At 44.3% G+C, this 14,863-nt stretch overlaps 1 long non-coding RNA gene across 1 annotated transcript in view; it reads right to left on the reverse strand.

The window, feature by feature from the left end:
- Positions 1 to 4,402: 4,402 nt before the first annotated feature.
- Positions 4,403 to 14,863, reverse strand: part of LOC132393414 (uncharacterized) — a 103,225-nt gene continuing 92,764 nt past the window's right edge. Inside the window, exons 2-3 of the long non-coding RNA XR_009511866.1 lie at positions 6,458 to 6,614; positions 4,403 to 5,877 (exon numbers count right to left, since the gene is read on the reverse strand). This is a non-coding gene — a long non-coding RNA (uncharacterized LOC132393414). The remainder of the gene's footprint in view (positions 5,878 to 6,457; positions 6,615 to 14,863) is intronic.

A 14,863-nucleotide genomic window follows, 5' to 3' on the forward strand; every position in this document is an offset into this window, starting at 1 on the left:
TAGCATGTTTGCCTTCATCAGCTGGGGCTTTGGGTATAAAGAATTGAGACTCTATGTTGCAGCTGTACAAAATACTAGTTAGGCTGCACCTGCAATATGGTGTGGTGTTCTGGTCACCACACTACAGGAAAGATATGATCAGGCTAAACCAGGTGCTGGAGAGACTCACAAGCATGTTATCTGGATTGGGGGAATGAGTTACATGGATCTACTGGAGCAAAGGAGGCTAAGGGATGATATGTGAGCTACATGAGCAGCATTTATAATTATGAGGCATCAATAAGGCAGATAGCCAGAGACAGGCTAAGGTGAGGGAGGAAGTTTAAGGGGGATTAGCGTTAAATTATCAGGAAGGGGCTGGTAGCTGGAACTGGAACATTTAAGAGGCAACCGGACAAGTACTTTAAGGAGCATGACATAGAAAACGAGCCCAAGAATGAAAGGATTAATACAAGGAGTGCTTGATAGCTCTGGAGTGGTTGTTTCTAATAGTGGGAGAGTCTAGGATCAGAATGCACAGCCTCAGAATAGAAGGATGTCCCTTTAAAACAGATGAAAAGGAATTTCTTTAGCCAGAGGACAGTGAATCTGTGGAACTTATTTCAATAGACAGCCGTGGAGGCCAAGTTATTAGGTATATTTAAAGGGGATGTTGATAAGTTCTAGATTAGTAAGGACTTTAAACATTACAGTGAGAAGGCAGGAAAAATAGGGATAGGAGGGAAATAAATCAGCCATGATTGAATTGTGTAGCTGATACGATGGACTGAATGTCCTCATTCTGCTCCTGTGTTTTATGGCAAAAATGGCTGATTTAATGCAGGCAGTGAGGCTAATATAGACAAACAGGATAGTTTGCATTGACACAGTGGGCTGAAAGGTCTGCTTCTATCTTATACCACTCACCAATGTCTTGGTCATTTTTAAATTCTGAAATCTTCCTACTTTTCTGCAGTTTTCTTGTTTTATTTCCTTTAGCGGGATAATATTATTCAAAATGTGCTAATTCATTAAACGTGTTGCTGTTTTATCAGACCTTTGAATGAATTTTTCCAATGGGCCAACTGGTGCTTCACGCCTTTGTAGTTTGCTTTATTCAGATCTAAGACCTTGGCTTCATAGTGAATAATGTAATAGTAAATCTAGAAAATTAACCGAAATCTTTCCACGTCTCAATGAAAATACAGACCTACCGACTCACTGCACCCCACCTTCCCCGCTCGTTCCGGTGCAACAACTGACAAATGCCGAATACAACCCTCGATTATAATCCCACCCTGCACATCATCTAACACCAGCCCTCCCCGCTGCCACCATCGTGTTTGCTCCATCACGGCCTTATCAACCTGACTCCCACCCGTTCACCTGCGGCCCCATCCACATTGGCCTCAGCCATCTCGCCCAGGCCCTGCCCATCGTCTCGGTTGCTTGCCCATGGTGCTCTGACGAACCGGTCCCGCCAAATGGAATCGGCCTTAAATTGTAGCTACAGCAACAGAAAACAGAAACAAGATGGGAATTGCATAAGTGAATCAGCATTGCTGCCGCAAGGTTCACTCACCCTGTCACCGGCCGCAACACTCCGAACGCTGCACCAGCGCACTGACTCAGCGTCAGCTGACGTCATCCGCACCGCGCCGCGCGCTCCAATCCCACCAGCTCCGCTCCGCCCCGCCCACTGCGCCGCGCACTCCAATCCCACCAGCTCCGCTCCGCTCCGCCCCGCCCACTGCGCCTCAATTCTTCTGCTCCGCCCCGCCCACTGCGCCGCGCGTCTCAATCCCTCGGCCCCGCCCACTGCGCCGCGCGTCTCAATACCTCGGCCCCGCCCACTGCGTCGTGCGTCTCAATCCCTCGGCCCCGCCCACTGCGCCGCGCGTCTCAATCCCTCGGCCCCGCCCACTGCGCCGCGCGTCTCAAACCCTCGGCCCCGCCCACTGCGCCGCGCGTCTCAATCTCTCGGCCCCGCCCACTGCGCCGCGCGTCTCAATCCCTCGGCCCCGCCCACTGCGTCGTGCGTCTCAATCCCTCGGCCGCGCCCACTGCGCCGCGCGTCTCAATCCCTCGGCCCCGCCCACTGCGCTGCGCGTCTCAACCCCTCGGCCCCGCCCACTGCGCCGCGCGTCTCAATCCCTCGGTCCCGCCCACTGCGCCGCGCGTCTCAATCCCTCGGTCCCGCCCACTGCGCCGCGCGTCTCAATCCCTCGGCCCCGCCCACTGCGCCGCGCGTCTCAATCCCTCGGCCCCGCCCACTGCGCCGCGCGTCTCAATCCCTCGGTCATGCCCATTGCATCATGCGCATGAGTACTTTTGGTGAGGCAATTGCTAAGTAGATTACTGGTAACCTACAGCCATCACATCAAGTCCTCGGAGCGCTTCCACATAAACTGCCTTCAGCGCATCCTGGGAATTACCCGGCGTGAGCGGGTGCCTCACACTGAAATACTCGTAAAGACCAACTGCAGAAGTATTGAGGCTATGATCACCCAGCATCAGCTGCAGTGGCTGGGGCATGTGATAAGAATGCCCCCATGTCAGCTACCCCGTAGAGTGTTATATGGCCAGCTACATCATGGTCAACGCTCAGCTGGAGGGCCGAAGAAGCGCTATAAGGATCAGATGAAGAATGCTTTAAGGGAGTGCAAGATCAGACCTGAGGACCTGGAGGATGTTGCTACCGACCATAACACTTGGCGAAAGCTGTGTAGGGACGGGATTCATGTTCTGGAGATGAAAAGAACAACCAGAAGATAACAGAAGAGAGCCAGAGAAATGCAGCCATGGTTACCACCACTACCACATATACATGTCCCACCGGCAATAGAACTTGTGGGTTGAAGATAGGACTGGATAGTCATCAAAGATCTCACCGTTAAAGGAGTGGACGTTGTCATTGGATTCTGATGGACAACCGAAGAAGATTAATGGTTGGGCACGGGCAGACCGAAGGGCCAATTTCTGACTCCTCACTGACCACTGTGCTGCGTTTCTCAATCCCTCCTCACCGTCTATCTGTCTGCACCTCAACTCCCCGCCCCACCTATTGAGCCTTGCAATCTCTGCCACTGTGTGAACGGATGGTTTTCAGTGTAGGCCAGATGGCTCCCGCCAGGGGCCATGCAGGATCTTGTAGGGCCACAAGTGAAAAAAACCTAGAAGCTGGGGGACGCAGGAGTTTCTGAATTGGCCATGATAGGTTACTGTGTTAATGAAATATTACTAAAATATATAAATAAAATAGATATATGTAATTTAATTCGACCTTTAAATGAATTGGAAGATATGTTAGATGAGGCAGCAAAACAGTTGTGTGTGGTTTGGAGCTTTGCATATCTCAATGAGAGTTATGTCAGAACTTTATGCTTTGTCTCTTGATAAGGTCACCCATGCCAAACAGGTCAAAGGTGAAGCCGGACTAAGAGTGGTCCATCGGTCCTCCAGGTTTGGAGTTCGGCTTAGGGCTAACAACCCTGAATGGTAAAACAAAATTTTTATGGAAACAGCAATCCTTCTACATTCACAACACGTTGGAAGAACTCAGCAGGTCGGGAAACATCTGTGGAAATGAGCAGTCAGCGTTTCGGGATGAGACCCTTTGTCGGGACTGAAGAGGGAGGGGGCAGGGGCCCTATAAAGCAGGTGGGGGAGGGTGAGAAGGAGAAGGCTGTTAGGTGCCAGGTGAAAAACCAATCAGAGGAAAGATCAAGGGGTGGGGGAGGGGATGGGCAAGGTGAAGAAGGAATGTAAGGGGAAAGCACTATGGGTAGTAGAAGAAGGCGGAACCATGAGGGAGGTGATAGGCAGTTGGAGGAGAAGACAGAGTGAAACTGGGACGGGGAAAGGAGGGCGAGGGAATTAACAGAAGTTGGAGAATTCAATGTTCGTGCCAAGGGGCTGGAGACTACCCAGACGGTATATGAGTTGTTGCTCCTCCAACTGGAGTTTGGCCTCATCGTGGCAGTAGAGGAGGCCATGTATGGACAATCCGTGGGGTTGGCAGTCAGCCAGCGAGTGTGCAGCAGGTGGCTGGTTCTGTTTGCCTTCCATACATGATATAAAACGGGACTTAAAGGCTGTGGTGGGATCATCTCCCAGAAACGGACAAACTGCAGAGCGGCAAGTCCCCATTGCATCACCATCTACCACTACAACTTCCATTAAATCCCTGATACTTCTCATATTCTGAAAGGAAGTTCAATTTGCTCTTCTTGGTGAGTACATATTCTTTGTTGCCACATAGAATTTTTATATATAATAGAATGTTTAAAAAATTATGACATTTATCTAAGAACTGCGTAAAAGTAGCTTTATTTTTACATGTATACTGATACTTTTTCAACATGAGATTTGATATTTAATCATTTTCTATAGAGCATACTCACACAATTGTATTGTTGTTATTGTTTAATGGTTTGTTGTTTGTTTATGTACAAACACACACACATATATTACCCATGTCCCTTACAGGACAAAAGGATAATTTGTATGACTATACTTTCAAATAAAAGCATTTAAACTGAGAAAGCACTTGGCGATGGCATGTAAGGATGAGAAAGACAAAACACTAGATTAGTTCAAAATTTACATGATAATTTTCAATCAAGTCTGACAGTAAAGCAAGTTTTTAGTGAAAAAGTAGCTAAGATGGAAAAAGAATTACTTGTATCTTATGAGATTTCAAGCTTAATTGTGTAACCCCCTGGGTCGCCTCAGGCTCGCTCAGCTCGTTCTCGTCTAGGGGGAGCAGCCTTCGGCCCCGCCAAACTGGGTAATCAGCTGGTGTGGATGCTGTGTGATGTCCCTGCCTCGCCCAAAAACAGACAGTACACCATAAGCGATTAAATGAGTACAATTTATAAAGGTTACTATAACTAAGTGATTAATAACGATACAGTATATATGAAGAGAAAAAATAAAGAAAAGGCGCCAAACTTATCAAAGTCCAAACCACTTCGTGCACAACCGTTGGAGCTCAATTACTGAAGTCTTCTGGCCACCATTCGATCCCCTCCGAACTCCTCGACTCGCAGCTCAGGACCCTCCGAAGTGGTCAACCAAGCACTTCTAGCTTCATCCCCCCTCCTCAGAGTACCTCCTGGCCTTGGACCCCTGCTTGGGGTCCGTTCCTCGCCCAGTTTACGGCATTGCGTCCTCTCTCTCAACCCCCTCACGCCGATCTCCCCAAAAGCCCATCAACAAAAGCTTACAGACTCAGAAGAAAGAACATTAATCCCCATTTGGTTTACAAAGGAATACCATTCTCGTTATCAGTAAATTTTAACAAACAAGCTTCCAGCACTCTCTCGCAACAGAAACATTCCTGCTTTTAACAAAACAAAGAAACCCTTTCCCAACAGTAACAAAGAAAAAAGAAGAAACCCCCTTTACAATTGCAAAAGCCACATCATAGACAGTAGGTGAATCATTGATTCTGCTGACAGTTTCTGATGGAATTTCTACTGTTAGGAATCAGAGTGCATATGAAATGATGCAAGCCATCCCCTGGAGCAACTCATCAGCATCAAGGCAAATTGATGAAATGTCAGATGATGCAGAAAAACAGCTAGATGCACAACTGCAAGTTAAGAAATTTGCCCTGCAAGTTGAGGAAAGCACATTATGTGATACTGACACCCTTCTAATGACATATACTAGGTTTTTGAATGATGATCAGGCCAGTCGCCCGAAAGCTTAAAACAGAGAGTAAAGGTGAAACTATTATTGAAGAAGTCAAGAGAAGTCTTGGAAAACTATAGTCCATTGGAAAATATAGTTGCTTGTGCAACTGATGCTGTTTTGATAGTAGGAAAATACAGAGGATTCATTGCTCATGTGTGCCTGATGTTTTGCACACATTGTGTCATCCACCATCAGCATCTGGTTACAAAAAAATTGGGAGGACATTAGCATGACACCTTGCTGCTGTAATAATGGCTGTCAACTTCATCAAATCAAATGCACTTCAAGATAGTCTTTTTTGACAACTTTGTGAGGAAAATTAAGAGTATTTGAACTGCAATTAATGCAGTCTGAGGTCTGATGGTTATAAAATGGTAATTCTCTTTGTCACCTTGTTGCTCTTTGGGATAGTATGGTAACATTTCTAAGTGAGAATCAGCTTGAAGATCAAATTGTCACTGTTAAGTCTGACATATTTTGCTTGTCAGATATATTTGTAAAACAGAACTTATTAAGTAAACAGTTACAAGGAAAAAAACTGCAATTTCATATCATGTAAAGAAGCTTTCCTTGGAAAACTCAAACTTTTCAGCAACAATTATTTGGCATTGTGACAATTACTTTCACTAGCCACTCTTTAAGTAGAATTGCCAGGTGATGATTTGATTGTACATCTTGATCGTTTTGAAACAACTACATACTGTTATTGAACAGAGCCCCAAATTCTGCTTACCATATCTGGGATGTATTGCAGTTAAGTGTCGTCCATATTACCTACCATAGGAGATTTCCAGGATCACTTTGGTAGCGGTAGACATTCCACCTCAGGCCAATGTCAGTCAGGCTTTAGATGATATGAGCAATGGGATCAACATGCAGCAAACAGCGCACCATAAGCCTTCACCATCGTTTTGGGGGATTTTAACCAGGCCAGTCTGAAAAAAAAAATCACTGAACAATTATCATCAATAGATCAGATGTAATCCCAGAGGAAACAACATACTGGACCGTTGTTACACCACTATCAAGAACGCCTATCGTGCTATTCCACGCCCTCATTTCAGGAAGTCTGATCACCTAGCTGTACTTCTACTCTCCGAGTATAGGCGGAGACTAAAGACCGCAGCACCATTAGTGCTTACAGGATTGCTTTGAATTGGTTGTCTGGACAGTATACAGGGATTCTTCTTCAAATCTGGATGACTATGCTGCAGTTGTTACTAACTTCGTTAAAACTTGTGTGGATGAGTGTGTGCCTACAAAGACTTGCTGTACATTCCCAAACCAAAAGCCATGGATGAACTAGGATGTATGTCATCTGCTGAAGGCTAGATCTGTGGCATTCAGGGCTGGTGACCCAAGTCTGTACCAGAAAACCAGGTATGACTTGCGGAGGGCTATTTCAAGGGTGAAGAGACAATTTCAAATGAGATTGGAGGCGACATTGGATATACGACAACTCTGGCAGGATTTGCAAGACATTACTTCCTTCAAAGCAAAACCCAATATCGTGAATGGCAGTGATACTTCACTACCAGATGAACTCAATGCCTTCTGTGCTCACTTTGAAAGGGAGAATATAACTACAGCTGTGAAGATCCCTGTGGTGACCCTGTGATCTCTGTCTTGGAGTCGATGTTAGACTGTCTTTAAAGAGGTTAAACCCTTGCGAGGTGGAAGTCCTCAACAGAGTACCTGGTAAGGCTCTGAAAACTTGTGCCAACCAACTGGCAGGAGTATTCAAGGACATTTTCAACCTCTCACTGCTACTGGTGGAAGTTCCCACTTGCTTCAAAAAGGCAACAATTATACCAGTGCCTAAGAAGAAAAATGTGAGCTGCCTTAATGACTATTGTCCAGTAGCACTCACATCAACAGTGATGAAATGCTTTGAGAGGTTGGTCATGACTAGACTGAACTCCTGCCTCAGTGAGGACCTGGATCCATTACAATTTGCCTATTGCCATAATAGGTCAAAGGCAGACACAATCTCAATGGCTCTTCATGTGGCCTGAACCTGAGCCTCTGTACCTCCCTGTGCCATTGGATCCTTGACTTCCTAACCAGAATCTGTGCAGATTGGTGATAACATCTCCTCCTCTCTGATGATCAACACTGGTTCACCTTAATTAGGGGTATGTGCTTAGCCCACTGCTCTATTCTCTATATATCCATGACTGTGGCTAGGTATAGCTCAAATACCATCTATACATATGCTGATACAACCATTGCTGGTTGAATCTCAGATGGAGATGAGAGGGCGTACAGGAGTGAGATATGCCAACCAGTGGAGTGTTGTCACAGCAACAACCTTGCACTCAGCATCAGTAGGACGAAAGAGCTGATTGTGGACATCAGGAAGGGTAAGGCAAAGGAACACATACCAATCCTCATAGAGGGATCAGAAGTGGAGAGTGTGAGCATTTTCAAGATCTCTGAGAATCTAACCTGGTCCCAACATATCGATGCAGCTATCAAGGCAAGACAGCGACTGTACCTCATTAGGAGTTTGAAGAGATTTGGTATGTCAACAACTTCTTCCCCTATTTTTTTTCTTCTATGCTATGTATTGCATTGAACTGCTGCTGCTAAGTTAACAAATTTCACAACACATGCTAGAGATAATAAACCTGATTCTGATACTGATATAGAAGAAGAAAGAAAAATAATAATAAATGAATCTATTACAGTATACATATATTGAATAGATTAAAAATCATGCAAAAACAGAAATAATATATATTAAAAAGTGAGGTAATGTTCAAGGGTTCAATGTCCATTTAGGAATCAAATAGCAGAGGGGAAGAAACTGTACCTGAATCGACGAGTGTGTGCCTTCAGGCTTGTGCACCTCCTACCTGATGGTAACATTGAGAAAAAGGTATGCCGCTCCTTGAAGATATTCAGGTAATTTTTTAGGCTAGCACCCCGGATGGAGCCAACTAAATTTACAACCCTCTGTAGCTTCTTTTGGACCTGTGCAATAGCTCCCCCATATCAAAGAGTGATGTGGCCTGCCAGAATGCTCTCCACGGTATATCTATAGGAGTTTTTGAGTGTTTTTGTTGACATGCCAAATCTCTTCTACCTCCTAATGAAGTACAGTTGCTGTGTTGCCTTCCTTATAACTGCATCGATATGTTGGGACCAGGTTAGGTCCTCAGGGATCTTGACACCCAGGAACTTGAAACTGCTCACTCTCTCCACTTCTGATCTCTCTATGAGGATTGGTATGTGTTTCTTCGTCTCCCCATTCCTGAAGTCCACAATCAGCTCTTCTGTCTTACTGATGTTGAATGACAGTTTGTTGCTGCGACACCACTCTACTAGCTGGCATATCTTGCTCCTATATGCCCTCTCGTCAACATCTGAGATTCTATTGTCAATGGTTGTACCATTAGCAAATTTGTAGATGGTATTTGAGCTATGCTTAGCCACACAGTCATAGTTATAGAGAGAGTAGAGCAGTGGGCTAAGCACACACCCCTGTAGTGCACCAGTGTTGATCATCAGCGAGGAGGAGACATTGTTTCCAATCAGCACAGATTGTGGTTTTCCAGTTAGAAAGTCAATGATCCGATTGTAGAGGGAGGTACAGAGGCTCAGGTTCTGTAACTTCTCAATCAGGATCATTGGAATGACAGTATTAAAAGCTGAGCTATAGTTGATGAACAGCATCCTGACATAGGTGTTTGTGTTGTCCAGATGGTCTAAAGCTGTCTGAAGAACCACTGGATTTGCATCTGCCATTGACCTATTGTGGCGATAGGCAATTTGCAATGGGTCCAGGTCCTTCCTGAGGCAGGAGTTCATTGTATTGCATTGAACTGCGGCTGCTAAGTTAACAAATTTCATGACACATGTCGGTGGTAATAAACCTGATTCTGATTCTGGTATGAAATTTCGGTTCAGAGACCTGCTGGAGATGCATATACCATGGATCCATTGGGATGAATGTGAATGATGTTGGCACATTGCAAGAATGTCTTATTGAGCTGCAGAGTGATACAAAATTCAGACACAGCAAGCCAAATTTTCTGGATAGCTAGTGATATTCAAAATAAGTTTCCACAGCTCTGGGAGAAAGCAACATTGTTTTTAGTTGAATTTCCCACCTCTTATCTAGTTGAATATGGTTTGGGTCAAGCTCTTTGCCTGCGATCAAAAGCTCCTAAACGTCTTGATGTCGTGAAAAGAGATGATCGTTAATCAAGTTGCAAACAGATTTTCAAAAACTCAATCCTGGCATCAGTTGCAAGGATCTCATTAAATATGCAAAATAGCAATATTAATCATTTTTTCTTTGCTGGGTGGAAGAATATATAACAAATAAACTATCCTATTCAGAGCTTTGAATTAGTTGTATTTTTCATATACACCTGTAACATTATATTTAACATATAGACAATAGACAATAGGTGCAGAAGTAGACCATTCGGCCCCTTGAGTCTGCACCGCCATTCTGAGATCATGGTTGATCATTCACTATCAATACACAGTCCCTGCCTTGCCCCGATATGCCTTGATCCCCCTATCCATCAGATATCTATCTAGCTCCTTCTTGAAAGCATCCAGAGAATTGGCCTCCACCGTCTTCCGAGGCAGTGCATTCCAGACCCCCACAACTCTCTGGGAGAAGCAGCTCTTCCTCAACTCTGTTTTAAATAACTGACCTCTTATTCTCAATCCATGCCCTCTGGTACTGGACTCTCCCAACATCTGGAACATATTTCCTGCCTCAATCCTATCAAATCCTTTAATTATCTTAAACGTTTCAATCAGATCCCCTCTCAATCTCCTCAATTCCAGCGTGTTACAAGCCCAATCTCTCCAATCTCTCTGCGTAAGACAGCCCTGCCATCCCAGGAATCAACCTAGTGAATCTACGCTGCACTTCCTCAATTGCCAGAATGTCCTTCCTTAAACCTGGAGACCAAAACTGTACACAATATTCCAGGTGTGGTCTCACCAGGGCCCTGTACAAATGCAAAAGGACATCCTTGCTCTTGTACTCAATTCCCCTTGTAACAAAGGCCAACATTCCAAATGCCCTCTTCACTGCCTGTTGCACTTGCTCATTCACCTTCACTGACTGGTGAACTAGGACTCCTAGGTCTCTTTGCATTTCTCCCTAACCTAACTCTACACCGTTCAGACAATACTCTGCCCTCTTGTTCCTGCTTCCAAAGTGGATAACGTCACATTTATTCACATTGAATGACATCTGCCAAGTATCTGCCCACTCACCCAGCCTATCCAAGTCTCCCTGTATTCTCCTAACGTCCTCTTCGCATGTCACACTGCCACCCAGTTTAGTATCGTCAGCAAACTTGCTGATATAGTTTTCAATGCCCTCATCTAAATCGTTGACATAAATCGTAAAGAGCTGTGGTCCCAATACAGAGCCCTGTGGTACCCCACTAGTCACCTCCAGCCAGTCCGAGAAACACCCATTCACTGCTACCCTTTGCTTTCTATCTGCCAACCAGTTTTCTATCCATGTTGAAACCCTGCCTCCAATGCCATGAGTTCTGATTTTACTCACCAATCTCCTATGTGGCACCTTATCGAATGCCTTCTGAAAATCTAGGTACACAACATCTACTGGCTTACCCTCATCTAACATCCTTTTTACACCCTCAAAAAACTCCAACAGATTAGTCAAGCATGATTTGCCCTTGGTAAATCCATGCTGGCTCAGCCTAATCCTATTTCTGCCATCAAGATGTGCCACTATTTCGTCCTTAATAATGGACTCAAGCATCTTCCCCACGACTGACGTTAGGCTAACAGGGCGATAGTTCTCCGTTTTCTCCTTCCCTCCCTTCTTGAAAAGTGGGATAACATTAGCCACTCTCCAATCTTCAGGAACTGATCCTGAATCTAAGGAACATTGGAAAATGATTACCAATGCATCCGCAATTTCCTGAGCCACCTCTTTTAGAACCCTCGGATGCAGACCATCTGGACCTGGGGATTTATTAGCCTTCAGTCCTACCAGTCTACTCATCACAGTTTCTTTCCTAATGTCAATCTGTCTCAATTCCTCTGATATCTTATGACCCTGGCCAATCCATACAACTGGGAGATTGCTTGTGTCCTCCCTGGTGAAGATAGATCTAAAGTACGCATTAAATTCTGTTGCCATTTCCCTGTTTCCCATAACAATTTCTCCCAATTTATTCTTCAAGGGGCCAACATTGTTCTTAACTATCTTCTTTCTCTTCACATAGCTAAAAAAGCTTTTGCTATCCCCTTTTATATTCCTGGCTAGACTGAGCTCATACCTGATTTTTTCTCTCCGTATTGCTTTTTTAGTTAAGATCTGCTGTTCCTTAAAACTTTCCCAATCATCTGTATTCCCACTCATCTTAGCCCTGTCATACTTCTTTTTCTTTAATGCTATACAATCTCTGACTTCCTTTGTCAACCACTGTGGCCCCTTCCCCCTCTTTGAATCCTTCCTTCTCATTGGAATGAACTGCTTTTGCATCTTTTGTATTATCCCCAAAAATATCTGCCACTGCTGATCCACTGTCTTTCCTGCCAGGGCATCCGCCCATTTAACTTTGGCCAGCTCTTCCCTCATGGCTCCATAGTCTCCTTTATTTAATTGCAACACTGACACCTCTGATCTGCCCTTATCCCTCTCAAATTGTAGATAAAAACTTATCATGTTATGATCACTACTTCCTAATGGCTCCTTTACTTCAAGATCACTTATCAATTCCTGTTCATTACACATCGCCAAGTCCCAAACAGCCTCTTTCCTGGTTGGCTCAAGCACAAGCTGTTCCAAAAATACATCCCTTAGACACTCCACAAACTCCCTATCCTGGGGTCCGGCACCTACCTGATTCTCCCAGTTCACCTGCATGTTGAAATCTCCCATAACGACTGCATTACCTTTAGCTCATGCCAATGTTAACTCCCTAATCAACTTGTACCCAATATCCACGCTACTGTTTGGGGGCCTGTACACAACACCCATTAGGGTCTTTTTACCCTTACTGTTCCTCAGCTCAATCCACACAGACTCTACTTCCCCTGTTCCCAAGTCACCTCTTGCTAAAGACTGAATCTCATTCCTCACCAACAGGGCCACCCCACCCCCTCTTCCCATAGTTCTGTCTCTACGATAGCACATATACCCTGGCATACTCAATTCCCAGGCCTGATCCCCTTGCAGCCATGTCTCCGTTATCCCAACAATATCGTAGTTCCCCATTTTCATCTGAGCTTCAAGCTCATCTGTCTTATTTCTGACACTACGCGCATTCAAGTATAGAATTCTGAGCCCATTCCTCCTCTCTTTGCTTAAAACACTGTCTACTGTACCTAACCCAGCTCCTTGAACTTCCATCGGGCTAATTGCACCCTGAATTTTGATGACCTTCTCAAGATCACCCAAACCTTCTACACATTTAACCCCATGCTCCTTCTGACCAACCCTCTGGATCTGGATCCCTGCCCCCTGCACATCTAGTTTAAACCCCCCCCCCCCCCCCCCCCCCCGAGCAGCACTGGCAAACATTCCTGCAAGAACGTTAGTAACCCTCCGATTCAGATGTAGACCATCCCTTCGAAACAGATCCCAATGTCCCTGGAACAAAGACCAATTATCCAAAAACCTGAACCCTTCCTTCCTGCACCATGCTCTCAGCCTCGTATTGATGTGCATAATCATTCTATTCTTCGCCTCGCTCACACGTGGCACAGGTAACAATCCCGAGATTGTCACCCTGGGGGTCCTGCCTTTCAGCTTCACTCCTAACTCCCTGAACTCTCTAAGCAGGACCCCCTCATTCACCTTACCTACATCGTTGGTCCTTACATGGACCACTACATCTGGGTTCATGCCCTCATTCTCAACAATAGCCTGCACCCGATCTGAGATGTCCTGTAACCTGTTAAAAGAAGTATTGACTGTGTATTAGAAAAATTAGAACAATTGACCAAATAAATAAAGACTTTAGTAACTAATAGAGACTATGGAGGGTGGGGCCACAGAGGTAAATGGAAGTCACAAGTGGGCCACAGGCAGAGAAAGGTTGAGAACTGTTGGTGTAGACTACAAGCAAATGTATTGTGTAATTCAGCCAAAATGCAATTTCTTTGAAGTTGTTGCTAAACTTCCTATAAACCTGTGTGACCCTTATACAACCCAGAGATTCATTTTCCCGTAGACATTCACAGTAGGTACAATAAACACAGTAGAATCAATGAAATACTATATCCAACTGGATAAATAGTCACCCAATGTACAAAAGACAATAAAATATAAAGACATAAAGAAAATAAAGTAATAATAATAAATAAACAATAATATCAAGAGCATGAGATGAAGAGTCCTTGAAAGAATGTTGATGAAATGGTAGTTGGACCACCCATACAGATGGAGCCATTGTAAGGAAGTTTCTGATGTATAGCCACTATTTCATTTAAAAAAATTAGATCTGTCTATTTTCTGGAATATCAAATGTTTAATTATTGTATTTGTTGTGACATGCTTCTTAAGCATTGGAAGTTAAATTTGAGATGTTTTGTGATCCATTTCCTCAGAATTTAATTACTTTTGGTTTTGAAATAGTAAAAAAATGTTGCACAAAAAAGCTGCTCATGCTGGAAATCTGGAGCAATTCAAAAAGTGCTGGAGGAATTCAGCAAATCAGGCAACATCTGTAAAGGGAAATGAACAGTGGAGCAATGACCCTTCGGCAGAAAGAAAGAGGGCAGAAGCCAAAATAAAATGGTGTGGGGGAATGGAAGGAAGAAGAGGATGAATGGTGGGTGATAGGTGAATTTAGGTGAGGGGGAGGTAGATAGGTGAGGGAGGCAAGAATGAGAGAAGCTGAGAAGTGATAGGTAGAACAGACATATCTATACATAGAGTTGAGGGTAGTGTGTACAATGCAGGGGGAGAAATTGAGGGAGAAGCAGTGAATGGAACACAAGTAAAAATCATTGTTTCTTTTATACTCTATTATAATTTTAAAAAGCTTGAAGAAACAAATTAGTTTGTTGTTTTCTGTTCTTCATATTCTGAAAATCTGCTTTTTAATTTTTTAATTCATGCATGCTTTTTTACTGACTGAAGAGGGCACTCTGGTATAATGGCTTTCCAATTATGGCAAATTCCACTGCAAAAATCCTATAGAAAACAATGGTAAAACATTATTAGCTT

The sequence above is a fragment of the Hypanus sabinus genome, chromosome 4, assembly GCF_030144855.1.
Source record: "Hypanus sabinus isolate sHypSab1 chromosome 4, sHypSab1.hap1, whole genome shotgun sequence".
Taxonomy (NCBI): domain Eukaryota; kingdom Metazoa; phylum Chordata; class Chondrichthyes; order Myliobatiformes; family Dasyatidae; genus Hypanus; species Hypanus sabinus.